The sequence below is a fragment of the Bos javanicus genome, chromosome 6, assembly GCF_032452875.1.
Source record: "Bos javanicus breed banteng chromosome 6, ARS-OSU_banteng_1.0, whole genome shotgun sequence".
NCBI lineage: Eukaryota > Metazoa > Chordata > Mammalia > Artiodactyla > Bovidae > Bos > Bos javanicus.
The window spans coordinates 18,726,213-18,742,478 of NC_083873.1; the positions used below are offsets into that span (position 1 = coordinate 18,726,213).

Here is a 16,266-nt window from a genome sequence, read left to right on the forward strand (position 1 = left end):
GTGATCTCTCCTTTTTAGTTTCTAATTTTATTGATTTGATTTTTCTCCCTTTGTTTCTTGATGAGTCTGGCTAATGGTTTGTCAATTTTATTTATCCTTTCAAAGAACCAGCTTTTGGTTTTGTTGATTTTTGCTATGGTCTCTTTTGTTTCTTTTGCATTTATTTCTGCCCTAATTTTTAAGATTTCCTTCCTTCTACTAACCCTGGGGTTCTTCAGTTCTTCCTTTTCTAGTTGCTTTAGGTGTAGAGTTAGGTTATTTATTTGACTTTTTTCTTGTTTCTTGAGGTATGCCTGTATTGCTATGAACTTTCCCCTTAGGACTGCTTTTACCGTGTCCCACAGGTTTTGGGTTGTTGTGTTTTCATTTTCATTCGTTTCTATGCAAATTTTGATTTCTTTCTTGATTTCTTCTGTGATTTGTTGGTTATTCAGCAGAGTGTTGTTCAGCCTCCATATGTTGGAATTTTTAATAGTTTTTCTCCTGTAATTGAGATCTTATCTTACTGCATTGCGATCAGAAAAGATGCTTGGAATGATTTCTATTTTTTTGAATTTACCAAGGCTAGCTTTGTGGCCCAGGATGTGATCTATCCTGGAGAAGGTTCCATGTGCGCTTGAGAAAAAAGTGAAATTCATTGTTTTGGGATGAAATGTCCTATAGATATCAATTAGGTCTAACTGGTCTATTGTATCGTTTAAAGTTTGTGTTTCCATGTTAATTTTCTGTTTAGTTGATCTATCCATAGGTGTGAGTGGGGTATTAAAGTCTCCCACTATTATTGTGTTCTTGTTAATGTCTCCTTTCATACTTGTTAGCATTTGTCTTACATACTGTGGTGCTCCCATGTTGGGTGCACATATATTTATAATTGTTATATCTTCTTCTTGGATTGATCCTTTGATCATTATGTAGTGACTGTCTTTGTCTCTTTTCACAGCCTTTGTTTTAAAGTCTATTTTATGTGATATGAGTATTGCTACTCCTGCTTTCTTTTGGTCCCTATTTGCATGGAATATCTTTTCCAGCCCTTCACTTTCAGTCTGTATGTGTCCCCTGTTTTGAGGTGGGTCTCTTGTAGACAACATATGTAGGGGTCTTGTTTTTGTATCCATTCAGTCAGTTTTATTTTATAATAGCACCAGTAAGTAGGAAATAGTACTATCTCCACTTTACAGGTGAAGGAATTTAGGCTCAAAGAGTTAAAAATTGTTTACATGTAAAGTCATTATATGATTTGTTTTGTTCCACTGAATATGAATGGAAGTGACCTGTGCTACTTCTAAACAAAATTTGTAAAAGCCATGGTCTTATCTAACCTTCTCTCTTACTTGTCTGCTGTGAGAGCAGCCTTCCCCAGAAATGGGTCAGGCCTATCAAGTTGGGTCCTGGAGTGAAGAATAAATGCAGTTAACCCAAAATGGATATATAACATGATAAGAAATAATTTTTTGACAAATCACTAGGATAATGGATAACTGGTTATCACAGCAGAACTTAGCTATACTGATTGACATGGAAATTGGTACCAGAATTGCGGTTCAAATGGAAAAAATAGTAAATGTCATTGACTTTGGTGGTGGGTATTAGGTACCAAGGACATTTATATAGGAATCTGGAAAGATGACAACCAATATCATCCTGTACAAAACATTAAGTAATTATGTCACTTGCAATAACTTGAAAGGCACATAATGTACTGATTTAGTTTCTGGTTTTACATAGAAATTAGAAAGCAATATTATTAGTGTGCCACAGCTGCACACAAAGTGACACATGAAAGATATGAGTCAAGAGATCAGGGGCCAGTTTTCAGGAATAAAAGAAAACCAGGTATTGCAAATAGTCCAACATTTTCTGGGATAGAAAATCTAGTATTTCTCATTTTTGACAAATGAAATAAAACTAAGAAGGCCTTAAGCAATAGAGGCCAACTGAAACTCATACTGGGGTCAAAAACCACATCAACAGTACACTGTTCATACTTGCAATGGACTGAAGGTTTGTGACTGCCCCCCACCCAAATTCATATGCTAAAACATAATTCATAGCCAGATAATATTTGGAGGCAGGGCCTTTGAGGAAATTAGGTGATGAGGGTGGAGCCCACATCAGTAGGATTAGTGCCCTTATAAGGAGTCAGACAGACATTAAATATTTTTCTACCATGGGAAGATACAGTGAAAATTCAGCCATCCACAGCCTGCAAGAGAGCTCTCAGAAGAATCCTGTCATGCTGGCACAATGATCTCAGGCTTCCAGAACCATGAGAAACAAATTTCTGTTGTTGATAAATCACTGAGTTTATGATATTTCAGTATAGCAATCAGAGCAAAGACAAAACATTTTATTAAAAATCTGTGAATCATTAAGTGGCACCAAGTAAATCCTTTCAGATGGACAAAAAGACAGAAGGTAAAGAAAGAGTGAGTTTCTCTAAAGTAAGACTGATAATCTTAAAGGTAATTAAGTAAAGACATTCTTAATTCTCTCAGAAAAATTCTGTTGGCATGCCTATTCGTACTAGACAGAGCGGGAAACAAATGGATAAAAAGCAACTGAGGCTACAAATGACCTAAGTTGGATGACAGACCCCATGATGGTAAAATCTATTATAGATATGAAATACTTTGATTATTTGTAACTATCAGTTCAGGTAAAAATATCACATAATGATATTTTTATGGCTAAGCAAATAGATAAAAACATCTGTCATCAGTCTTACATTCCTCCTTGTCAGGAGCTTCTTGGTGTATATGAATGTCCTTTTTTAAAAAGAAATGTATCAAGTTATATATTGGAACTGATTTTCTAAGATACTAGTATGTTTATCACCCAACTGTATTTCAATACTATATCATTTCACAATGGATGAAATGCTATTTGAAAAGTTTCAATTTCAAATGAGGATGAGGTTAAACGCTGGGGTTCTCAGTGCACGTAGATTTTTCTGACATAACATCGGAATTATGCTGTATGCCTATCCCACGGATGCCTGCTCCTTTATAGATACTTTTCATTTTTATATGAAAAGAAAAAGGAAAAAACTAACAAGCTATCCAAATAAATGTGGGAGGAAAACTCTTAGCCAATCATTGAAAGATCATTTTCCCCAGGCAACCACAAATTAAAGTGAAAAACAGGATTAATCAAGTGGAAGAAGATGTATACTGTATATCTCAGGATTTTTATAGGAATCATATTTCAAAATTAAAAGGAGATATTGTGAAATTGGAAGGAAAGGACAAGATCATAATTTTAACTATATATTGCTTAATTTCAGTATAATCTTAAAAAGTCTTTGAAAGGTGTGATGGTTAATTTTACATGTCAATTAGGGGCATATTCTTGAATGATATTAACATTTAACTCTGTAAGAAGGCTGCCATCAATCAGTTGAAGGCCTGAATTGAAGAAAAAGACTGGCATTCCTGAAGTTATTCTATCTACATTAGACTGCTTTCAGACTTCATCTGCACCTTTGGCCCTCCTGAGTCTTTAGCCTGTCCATTCACGCTGAAGATTTTGGATCCTACGGGCTTGGTAATCATGTGAGGCAATTCCTTATAACAAATGTCCTTTTCTCTTATTTGTCTTAGTCTGCTAGGGCTGCCATAGCACAATACAACAAGGTAGAAGGGTTAAACAACAGAAATTTATGTTCTCACAATTCTGGAGCCTCAAAATACAGGAGCCAGGTGCCCACAGGATTTGCTTCCGGTGAGACTCTTCTTCCTGGTTTGCAGATGGCCCTCTTCTCACTGTGTCCTTACTTGGACTGTTTTCTATATCTGTGCAGAGAGAGAACTGTCTATTATCTCTTGCTCTTATTTTAAGGATATTAGTCCTATTGGATTAGAGCTCCACCCTTATGACTTCATGTAACCTTAATTAACTTCTTAAACCATAAAATCTTATTGAGGATTAGGCTCCAATCTATGAATTTGAGGAGGATGTAATTCACTCCATAACAAAAGACATCTGGAAAGAAGTCATATTTTACTATTTTCTGAGACAGTGACAGAGAAGATGTGATCCTAAGAGGAAACATACAAATTTGGGAAACAAATATCGATATTTCATGACCCAATGAGAGGTTTGCTTTTCCAGAAACACTCTTTCCAAATTTTAAAAATTGAAACTCCAGAAACTATGGTCTATTCTACTCAGAACGTAACTGAAAAAAAATGTAGCATCATTTTGCTAGGAGATAATTTGCATTTCCTGGGATATCACGAATAGGTATATTAGAAGTTTGATATTGTACACTGTGAGATTATGATGTTTATCTTATGTTGCTTGAAAACCCAGTTCCTTTTATCTGGAAAGGTAGAAAAATGACACTATAGTAGTAAGGAGAGAAGATTATGAATAAAATGGACATAGCATCTGTGAAGGGAAATTTGACATTTAGAAAAACTTTTCTGAATTAGTATCTTGACTGGTTGTAAATTAAATGCCTAATTTAAATATTCTTTTTAAAGTTAAAGAATTGTGTTTTTTTCATCCAAATAAAATGTCATGACCTTACATAAAAACTGTTTTAATTGTAGGTATTTGTAGAGGTTACTTAGCTTGAACATTACAATGAACTATAAAATAATCAGCTCAAACCATAAAATTCACTCACCTCAAATTATTCTGGAGGAGCTACACTAACAATGTTTATACTATTTCTGAGAGTAAATTCATTATAAATGAGTAAATATATTTTAAATTTCATTTTTATAATGGTAAACACAAGCTTACCTATCTTATTTGCTACATTTTCCTAAGACAGAAGCTCTACTATTTTATTGTGTGACTGTCTCTAGTCAGAGTAATTAGGAAAGGAAAATAAACAGCATCCAAATTGGAAAGGAGGAAGTAAAACTGTCCCCATTTGCAAACTACATGATCTTATATATAGAAAACCCTAAAGATCCACAAAAAATATTTTAATTAGAAAAGAAAATCAGTGAAGGTGCAAGATAAGAAATCAATATACGCAAATCAGTTGCACTAATAAAAAAACTATATAAAAAGGAAATTAGAGTCTGTGGGAGAAGGCAAGGGCGGTATGATTTGAGAGAATAGCAATGAAACATGTATATTACTATATATGAAATAGATTGCCAGTCCAGGCTCGATGCATGAGACAGGGGGCTCAGGACTGATGCACTGGGATGATCCTGAGGGATGGGCTGGGGAGGGAGGTGGGAGGGGGTTTCAGGATGGGGAACACATGTACACCCATGGTGATTCATGTCAATGTATGGCAAAACCCACTACAATACTGTAAAGTAATTAGCCTTCAATTAAAATAAATAAATTAATTTTTTAAAAAAAGGAAATTAGGGAAACACTATCATTTACAATAGTATCAAAAAGAACAAAATACTTAGGAATAAGCCTAACTAAGTCAATGAAGCACTGAACACTGAAAGCTATAAAACACTGCTGAAAGAAATTGAAGAAGACACAAATGGAAAAACATCTCATGTTCATGAACTGAAAGACTTAATATTGTTAAAATGTCCACACTGCTCAAAGTGATCTACAGATTCAGTGCAATACCTATCAAGAGTCCACTGGAATTTTTTATAGAAATAGAAAAAAACAATCTTAAAATTTACACTGAAGCACAAAAGATCCTAAGCAGCAAGACCAATCTTAAAAAAGAACAGAGCTAGAGCCTTTAATGTAGGAACTATGTCTCAAGAATTGGGTTCCTTCAAGTAACTGTTTTACTACCTGAAAGAAATAGATACAGAGAGGGCAGTTATTTTATTTTTGTAAGTTACAGCCTATTTCTCTTACATGTACCAGTGGGGATTTGGCTTGCTTTGCCACCCTACTTTGAAATCAGTGGATTCAATCAGTATCTCTATTACAAGAAACAGTTTGGTTTTCCTGAAAAATGTCAGAGAGCATCCTACAATTCCTCCATCTATAATAACATGTAACTGAAATTAAATTGTTGGGGCTCCTGAAAAGTAATTAGACTCCAAGGATACATAGATAATCTAGAACCAATCTAATCACTTTTTGATTCTGTTTTACTATTGATTCACGGTTCAGTGTCTGCTGATTTTCTGTGATGTTGAAACTGTATGGCATAGTGAGAGGTAGAGAAACTGTCTGTGCTTTTTTTGTCCTTGGTTGTTCCTCATGGTTGTATCCAACACTATCATATTTGTATCTATTCCCTCTCCTGAAAGTTACCTTGCCTGTCCCATCCTCAAGAAAACTCCACAGAGACTGCTCATATTTTATTTCCTCAGGAAGATCCCCTGGAGAAGCCTAGTGGGCTACAGTCCATGGGGTCGCAAAGAGTCGGACACAACTGAGCAACTTCACTTTCATTGACTTTCACTTTGTCTCCCTAACTATAGACTCAAGCACTGAACCACAAGAATCACTACTGTTGCCTTGTACCTAGGCATCATGTTTCTATTTTTATAATTGTAACTTCATTTTGGTGTAACTTCAATTTGCTGTATGTGCAAATTTCCCCCCATATCATGCCAGGACTATATAGATAGGAACAGGAATTTGTATAGATTGGAAGAAGATAGGGTCTAACTAATTCTCACATTTAACTTCATAAAATGATTTAAAGAGAGGGTCTTTAGCCTTGTGTAAATATTGCCTGGATTAAGAAATAATTACAAAATTATTATGTACTCTGCAGTTACTAAGAGTCATAACATTTGATAAAACTACAATTGAATTAAATAAGCACTTTTTCTCTGATTATGCAGGGCTGTTTGAAATGTATTGCTTCTAGAATAGTAAAATTAATATTAAACTCCAGAATTATATACTACTCTTACATAATGATTTAAAACATTTATGTACTAAAGTATGCACAAAAGAAACCAACCAGAGTTAAAAAACAAATTTAGCAAAGTTGCAGGGACATGACACATAACACATCCAATTCAGCGGCATTCTCTACACACAAGCAGTAAATAACTATATATACAATTCCATTTACAATAGCATCCAAAGGAATAAAAATGCTAGAAATAAATTTAATAAGACAGGTGAAAGAGTTGTACATTGAAGACTGTAAAACACTGCTAAAACTATGAAAAAATTAAGGAAGATCTCAATAAATGAAAAGATATCCCATGCTTTAGATTGGAAGAATTAGTATTATTAAGATGTGGCAATACTACCAAAAACTATCTACTGATTCTATCCAAATCCTAATGTCTTTATTTCCCAAAATGGAAAAGCTATTTCTCAAATTTATGTGAAATACAGAGGGTCATGAACTGGCAAAACAATCCTGAAAAAGAACAAAGTCAGAACGCTCACACTTTCCAATTTTGAAACTTACTGCAAAGCTATAGTAATCAAAACAGTGTGGTACTGACGTAAGGATAATGGAATATAGTTGAGAATCCAAAATTAGCCGATGTATCTAAGCCCAATTGCTTTTTGACATGAATGCCAAGACCATTCAGTGGTAGAGAACAGTCTATTCAACAAATGGTTTGGGAACAACTCTGCTGCTGCTGCTGCTAAGTCGCTTCAGTCGTATCCGACTCTGTGAGACCCCATAGATGGCAGCCCATCAGGCTCCACCATCCCTGGGATTCTCCAGGCAAGAACACTGGAGTGGGTTGCCATTTCCTTCTCCAATGCATGAAAGTGAAAAGTGAAAGTGAGTTGCTCAGTCGTGTCCAACTCTTAGCGACCCCATGGACTGCAGCCTACCAGGCTCCTGTGTCCATGGGATTTTCCAGGCAAGGGTACTGGAGTGGGGTGCCATTGCCTTCTCCGGGAACAACTCTATAGCCACATGTAAAATAATAAAGTTAGAACTCTACCTAACACCACAAAAATAAACTCACAATGAAGCAAAGATTAAATACAAGAGCTAAAACAATAAAATTCTTAGAAGAAAACATTAGGGTATTAATAAATCTTTAGGAACTTTAGTTTGGCAACAGACCCTTAGATATAACATTAAATACATGAGCAACAAAATAAAACTAGACAAATTAGACTTCTTCAAAATTAAAAACTTTCATACATCAAAGTACATTATCAAGAAAGTGAAAAGACAGCCTACAGAATGAGAGAAAATTTTGGCAAATCATATATTTGGTACCCAGAATATATAAAGACTTTTACACCTCAACAACAAAAGACAAACAACCAAAGTACTTAAATAAACATTTCTCCAAAGACATACAAATGGTGAATAAGCACATGAGAAAATGCTCAGTATCATTATCCATCAGCGAAATGTAAGTAAAAACCCCAGTGAAATATAACGTAACACCCATTAAGACAAATAATATATAATAAATTGTAGTCAGGGCGTGGAAAAATTGGAATCCTCATACACTGCTGGCAGGAATGCGGCTGCTGTGTAAAAAGTTTGGTAGTTCCTCAAAAAGTTAAGCATAGAACAGACATAAGAACCAGCAATTCCCCTCCTATGCATATGCCCCAGAGAATTGAAAAAAAACAAGTACTCAAAACAACTACTCATAAATGAATTTTCACACACATTCATAAGAACCAAAGGTACAAACAATCCAAATGTCCAACAATAGATGAATGGATACAAAAATTAATATATATGTAAAATGGAACATTTTTCAGCCATAAAAAGAATGTAATGATGATGTATGCTACAGTGTGAATGAGTCCTTAAAATAATTATGCTGTGAAAGTGAAAGAAGCCAGACACAGAAGGTTACATGTTGTATAATTCTATTTATATGAAATATTCAGACTAGGTAAGTCCATAGGGAAAAAAAAGCAGATTGGAGGATGCCAGGGACTGAGGAAAGAAGGACAGAGGAGTAACTGCTAAATGGATATAGGTTTTTATTTGTGGATACTAAAAATATTTGGGAAGTAGATAGAGGTGGTGGCAAATGAACTGAATGCCATTACGCTGTTTACTTCAAAATGCTTAATTTTATGATTTGAGAATTTCAAATTAATTAGGAAAAAATAAAAAGATAATGCACCTGTCCATTGCATATTGCATAATTTACATTTCGAAACTCCTAATTTTATCATTTTACTGGGTTGTAATTTAATGAATCTATTGCATTTAAACTCAATGTGAAAGGCTGAGAAAATGGGTTTGTTTATTCTTGTCTGTTTTGTGAGTTTTCCTATGGATTTTAATTGATTTTATTTTAGTAGGAGAGTTACTTAGAATCAGACATTTTCTTTGGAAAATAATGAACTTAAATTATACTTTAGGAGTTGAAATAACTTTTAAAGTTCATCTTAATTTTAGTTACTGATCAGTTTATAACTATAATGTTTCTGTAATTTTTAGAAAATTCTATCAGGAAAATACTATATATGATACTTGGAAATTAAAGTATTGCCCACCAGAGGGCTCTCATTTTTCTTCTATTCTGCTTTTCAAAAAAAAAAAAAGTCATATTTTAATAATTATAGCTTATACACCTGTGAGTAAATCAAGTAAATATCCAAAGTGTCTGTAGAAGATCCCTAAACAGTGAACTTAAACTTATTATGACTGAGATGCAAATAAAGCATACTTTATAAACACATGCTCATGTTTTCCACATTTCTCCATCAACATTTCTGTGAAAGGGAATTAATACAATGAACTATTATGAGTTGAACAAGAGGGAATGAAACAAATGGTCCTGTAAAAGTCACAGAGTACAACCTCCAGAATGACTAAGTGTATTGTTAATTCTAGATACGAATCTACACCAGGATGGATGGAAATTACCTCAACTATGCTTGGAAACAGTGTCTTAATGTGAAAATTGATGAACTGAGTTTATATTTTAAAATAATTTTATTGCACCTATATTATGTATGGTGGATGTGTTGGTGACTAAGATATAGTTGCTTTTCTTGAGAAGCTTAGTCCATAGTGGGAAACAGGCCTCTCAATAAATAACAACCATATACTTGAACTTCTATAAAGAAGTGTACCAATCAAATGACTATGTTTAATTCTCAGGGTGAAGTGAAGGCTGGGAATGTTATATATGTCGAGGAAGTCCCTCAAGAAATTCTTAACTCTTCCCTCATTCCACAGTTGACAACCACTGTGGCAAGTGAAACTGCAGAAAGAGAACTTGCCTACCCAGGAGAATCAGGGAAATTTCCTAAACCAGAAATCAAAGATATGGGTTTAATATGAGAAGCTCTCAAAGTAGAGGGAGGTGAGATAAAAAGCAGGAGGAGCAATCCAAATAGAGGGAAACGAGTGATCAAAGTTCTGGGGTTAAAAAATTAACAAAATACACAAAAAACCATATGACATCATCAGAGATCAGGGACATTGATCTGGGTGTTTGGGGAATGGAATAGGCTGCAGTGAATGATACGAGTTAAGAGTGAGTTTGGAAATCACATTTTGAAAAGCCTTGAATAAAGAGTTTTGAAAAGCCTTGAATAAAGCTTTCATCTTATAGGAAATTTGGAAGCAGAGATTGTTTTTAAGCAGGATAATGACTTAAACAGATTGTTAATTTAATTGTTGAATTTTAATAGGTCAGGGGAGCAAATTAAGGGTATAGAACAGCAGAAACTGGAGAAGGCAATGGCACCCCACTCCAGTACTCTTGCCTGGAAAATCCCATGGACAGAGGAGCCTGGTAGGCTGCAGTTCATGGGGTAGCAAAGAGTCAGACACCACTGAGTGACTTCACTTTCACTTTTCACTTTCATGCATTGGAGAAGGAAATGGCAACCCACTCCAGTGTTCTTGCCTGGAGAATCCCACAGACGGGGGAGCCTGGTGGGCTGCCACCTACAGGGTCGCACAGAGTCGGACACGACTGAAGCGACTTAGCAGCAGCAGCAGCAGCAAGAGCAGAAACAGTAAAATGTGAGAAAGTCTAATTAAGGGATAATTATTTAAGCACTGAGTAGATTAGGGCCTTAATCAAGGTTGTACCAGTGTGGATGGTGAAAAGGTGATTCAATAAAATAGTAACATCACTAAAGAAACATTTCAACAAGCTTAGAGCCAACCATCTAAGTCTGTCTCTCTGTGACCTTGAGCTTGGCTAGAGCTTTGTGGAATGCATCCCAGAACTTTTTGGAAACTGTGACATAGATTTGTGAGGTAAAGAGAGAAATGACCAATCCCCAGTGATATGTTACTATTCTCTGTTCAACCAATCAAGTGATACCCTGTTTTATTGGAGGAACATTTCTTCTCCTTTGGAAATGATGAGGTGGGACTTGTAAAAGAGCAGGAAAGTATCCCTTTAGGATGGAGAGCTTATAGCATACTTATGAGCAGAAGAGAGGAGCTAGCAGAAAGTGATTGATGGTGATGGACCAAAAAAAAAGATCTCATTCATAGAGTCTCTTCCTGGAATTATAGTAACATTTAAACTCGTTAGCTAATAGTACTGAGAACTCACTATATTTCATGCACTATTCTAAACTAGGTACTTTACATTTACTAACTTATTAAATTCCACAGTAATTTAATTTGGGTTAAATTTCATTATGTCCATTGTGTAGATTAAAAGAAAAAAAGAAGAAAATGAGGCCATGACCAACAACGTAACTTGGCAAGCATATGCAGCCAATGAGAGCAAAGCCAGGATTTTAATTCAGGCAAGGTGGATGTAGAGGCCATCCTCTGAAATACTACTCTATCCTATTCACCTTCTGGCAGGAAGCTCTGTAGGATGGAAAGGAGGAAATCCTGACCTCTACTCACCAACTTTTTGGTTTAAAACTAAAAAGAAAAGGTAGAATCTGTAGAGTTCATACCTAAAAGATGATTTGAGCAGGATGTGCTGTCTGTACTAATTACTATAAATAAATCTGGAATTTATGCAACTATGGGATATAGCTGACCAGAGAATGGAAATTAAAGCTGTAATATCTCTGACCCTGAATGACTAAGCACATATAAAAGCTAAGCAGCTCTAAACCTAAGCAACTGAGCTGACACGCACAACACACACTGTAAGTGCTTGTTTGCTACTCCCAGTGTGGGAAAAGGGACAATTAGGAAGCTCTGAAGGCTCAGGCCCCTCAGGAAAGGAATACTACATGTGTGCATGCTTCTGGCTTGTATCTTTTGAATCATTAGTAGCATGGTGTTGGGTAAGGCCTATGATTCATGTGAGTCTGTTTTGACAATTCTTTTATGGCATCTTGCTATGGAAAGTAAAGAGCACGGTGGTGGGTGTCTTGGCTTTGAACATGGCTATTATTTAATCTATTACAGTATCGAATTTAGTGTACTACCAACTTATGTACTCACATAGAGATGATCAAGCATGTCAACAATTCCCAGATTTATATCTATGAGTCAGATCTTTATAGTTTGGTAGAATGCAGAATACAAAACTGGGGCGAGTGCAAACTGTCAGTATTAATAAAAATAAAAACAGCTAATGTTATTGGGCAATTACTTTTTGCTTATTACCTTCACTGGTAACTTGTTTACTTCCCATAACAAAATTATGAGGTCAATACCATTGTTATTGCTGTTTATCAACAAAGAAACATAAGAAGTGTGGCTCAATCACTGTACTCGGTCTGACACAATGTGCCCTTCCCACAGAGGAGTGAGGAGTATGGAGAGAAGCACTCACCTCTTCCCTTAGAAGTAACACAGGAATCTGCCTTGTTTCTATTCTTTTTGGTCAAACCTTATGACTGGACTGGTCTGCTAAGTCTGACATCACACCATAACACAGACTAGATGGCTTAAATAGAAGAAATTTATTTATCATAATTCTGGAAGCTTGAAGTCCACAATCAAGGTGCTTTCACATGATTGATTTTGGGTGAAGTTCTTTTGCTGGCTTCTAGACCTCTTGCGTAGGTCTTCATATGGCCTCTGTTTTTTCAGAGAGAGAGAAGGATCTCTGGTATCTCTTCCTCCTTTTATAAAGTCACCGATCCTATTGCATTAGGACTCACTCTAATGGCCTCGTGTGCTCTCAGTCACTCAGTTGTAGCCGACTCATTGTGACACTATGGACTGTAGCCCACCAGGCTCCTCTGTCCATGAGATTGACCCAGAAAGAATACTGGAGTTGCCATTTCCTACTACAAGGGATCTTCCCAACCCAGGATTGGACCTGCATCTCCTGCATCGACAGGCAGATTCTTTACCACCAGTGCCAGAATTAACCTTAATTATGTCCTTAAAGGCCCTATCTCCAAATACACTCAACACTGGGGTTCAATACATAAATTTAGGAGGATGCAGTTCAGACCATGACAGTGATTCCTATATCTTTCTGTTGATCCATGGTTATTTTTCCAATACTGTCTCTGCCCACTAAACTCTCACCTTCTAACCCTTTAGGAAAAAATTTCCCTCTTGCCTTGACTTCATAGGACTCATAGAAGTGAGATTACATTTCTCCCTTTCCCTGCTGAGACTGAGGTAATCAGAGACTTGCTTCTAACTGTACTCCCTTCTGGCCTTCAGTCTCTGCCTCTCCAGTAAATTTCTCACATGATCATCAGAATTATCCTAAAAATTAATTGTTCTCTGAATTAAATAGGCAACAAAATAAAAATTCTTAAGCACGAATTTACAGTCTTGCCCAATCTACTTTCCTTTATCATTGTGCGTTTCAGTCAGTATCTAAATGGCACTCTCAGGGAACCTGTCACTTTGCTTCCTGCTATTCAGTACTTTGGACTTCCCTGGTGGCTCAGACGGTAAAGCGTCTGCCTACAATGCAGGAGACCCAGGTTCAACCCCTGGGTCAGGAAGATCTCCTGGAGAAGGAAGTGGCACCCCATTCCAGTACTCTTCCTGGAAAATCCCATGGATGGAGGAGCCTGGTAGACTACAGTCCATGGGGTCTCAAAGAGTTGGACACGACTGAGTGACTTCACTTCACTTCATTCAATACTTTGCATGTGCCTCTGCTATGAGACTTAATTCCTTTCATGCTGTATAAATGCCAGTTGTTTATACCACTCTTATAAAATTAGAAACCTCATTAGGGCAAAGATAATATTCATTTATCTCTGTATATTTATACTGACAAGTACAATAGGTCCTCCAGGTCCTTAATTTATATGATGATTCACTTAAATATTTATTCAATTTCTTCTCTACATTAGGCCCTCTCACCTTCAAGATGAAAGCTAAAAAATGTTTTTACTACACATTTTTTTTTCAACAGAAAATGATTTTTTTAGTTTAGGTGATGGCTCTCATGGTAAAAACAAATATTTTAAAATTTTGCAATCTTTAGCCAAATGTTCAAAAGTTCTATGGGTTATCTTTTGTATTAATTAGAATTACCCACTAGCTGAATGTAACAAGTGGATAATTGAATGACATAGTCCAAATAAAGTCCCTTCCTTGCACAAAACCCAGAAGAAGTCATGTCAAGAACTGGGATGCAGGGCCTCTGAAGTTGTCAAGGATCCTTGTGCTTCCATCTTTATACCCTACAGCCCTCTATACTGCCCTGCTGCCATGGGACACCAGCTACCACATTGTTTTTCTTGATGGCAAGTTGAAAAAACCTCAAGAAGTCCAATAAAACAAGTCTGTTTATATCTAACTGGCCAGTGCATAATCATATGACTGATTCAACTGTCAAGAAGGGTGAGAAATACAATCTTTTATCTGGGCACATTGCCACACTGAATAAATCAGATATTCCCATTAAAGGGAGAGAATGGATATTTGGGTATTGCTAGAACTACACAGACCTTTCCCCCCAAAAAAAGAAATACAAAAAGGCAAAATGGTTGTCTGAGGAGGCCCTACAAGTAGCTGAGAAAAGAAGAGAGTTGAACCATAAAGAAAGCTGAGTGCTGAAGAATTCATGCCTTTGAACTGTGGTGTTAGACAAGACTCTTGAGAGTCCTTTGGAGATCAAGGAGATCAAAATAGTCAATCCTAAAGGAAATCAGTCCTGACTATTCATTGGAAGGACTGATGATAAAGCTGAAACTCCAATACCTTGGCCACCTGATGCGAAGAGCTGACTCATTGGGAAAGACCCTGATGCTGGGAAATATTGAAAACAGGAGGAGAAGGGGACAACAGAGGATGAGATGGTTGGATGGCATCACTGACTTGATGGACATGAGTTTGAGTGAACTCTGGGAGTTGGTGATGGACAAGGAAGCCTGGTGTGCTGCAGTCCATGGGATCGCAAAGAATTGGACACAACTGAGTGACAGAACTGAACTGAAAGGCTAAAGAGAAAAGGAAAAATATACTCATCTAAATGCAGAGTTCTAAAGAACAGCAAGGAGATATAAGAAAGCCTTCCTGAGTGACCAATGCAAAGAAACAGAAGAAAACAACAGAATGGGAAAGACTAGAGATCTCTTCAAGAAAATCAGAGATTCCAAGGGAATATTTCATGCAGACATGGGCACAATAAATGAGAGAAACAGTACAGACCTAACAGAAGCAGACGATATTAAGAAGAGGTGCCTAGAATACACAGAAGAACTATACAAAAAAGAGCATAATGACCCAGATAACCATGACGGTATGATCACTCACCTAGAGCCAGACATTCCGGTATGCAAAGTCAAGTGGGTCTTAGGAAGCATCACTACGAACAAAGATAGTAGAAGTGATGGAATTCCAGCTAAGCTATTTCAAATCCTAAAAGATGATGCTGTGAAACTATTGCACTCAATATACCAGCAAATTTCAAAAACTCAGCAGTGACCATAGGACTGGAAAGGTCAATTATCATTCCAATCCCAAAGAAAGGCCAAAGACTGTTCAAACTACCACATAATTACACTCAATTCACACGCTATCTAAGTAATGCTCAAAATTCTCCAAGCTAGACTTGAGTAGTATGTGAACCGAGACCTTCCAGATGTTCAAGCTGGATTTAGAAAGGCCAGAGGAACCAGAGATCAAATTGCCTGCTGGATCATCAAAAAAGCAAGAGAGTTCCAGAAAAATATCTACTACTGTCTTATTGACTATACCAAAGCCTTTGACTGTGTGGATAACAAACTGTGGAAAATTCTTAAAGAGATGGGAACTGATCACTTGACTTGCCTCTTGAGAAATCTGTATGCATGTCAGGAAGCAACAGTTAGAATTGGACATGGAACAACAGACTGGTTCCAAATCAGGAAAGGAGTACGTCAAGGCTATATATTATCACCCTGCTTATTTAACTTCTATGCAGAGTACATCATGCTGGATGAAGCACAAGCTGGAATCAAGATTGCCAGGAGAAATATCAATAACCTCAGACATGCAGACACCCCTTATGCCAGAAAGTGAAGAGGAACTAAAGAGCCCCTTGATGAAAGTGAAAGAGGAGAATG

At 36.5% G+C, this 16,266-nt stretch overlaps 1 non-coding gene across 1 annotated transcript; it reads left to right on the forward strand.

The window, feature by feature from the left end:
* Nucleotides 1-13,638: 13,638 nt before the first annotated feature.
* Nucleotides 13,639-13,711, forward strand: TRNAC-ACA (transfer RNA cysteine (anticodon ACA)). Its single transcript has one exon. It is a non-coding gene; the product is annotated as a tRNA-Cys (tRNA).
* The last annotated feature ends 2,555 nt before the right edge of the window (nucleotides 13,712-16,266 follow it).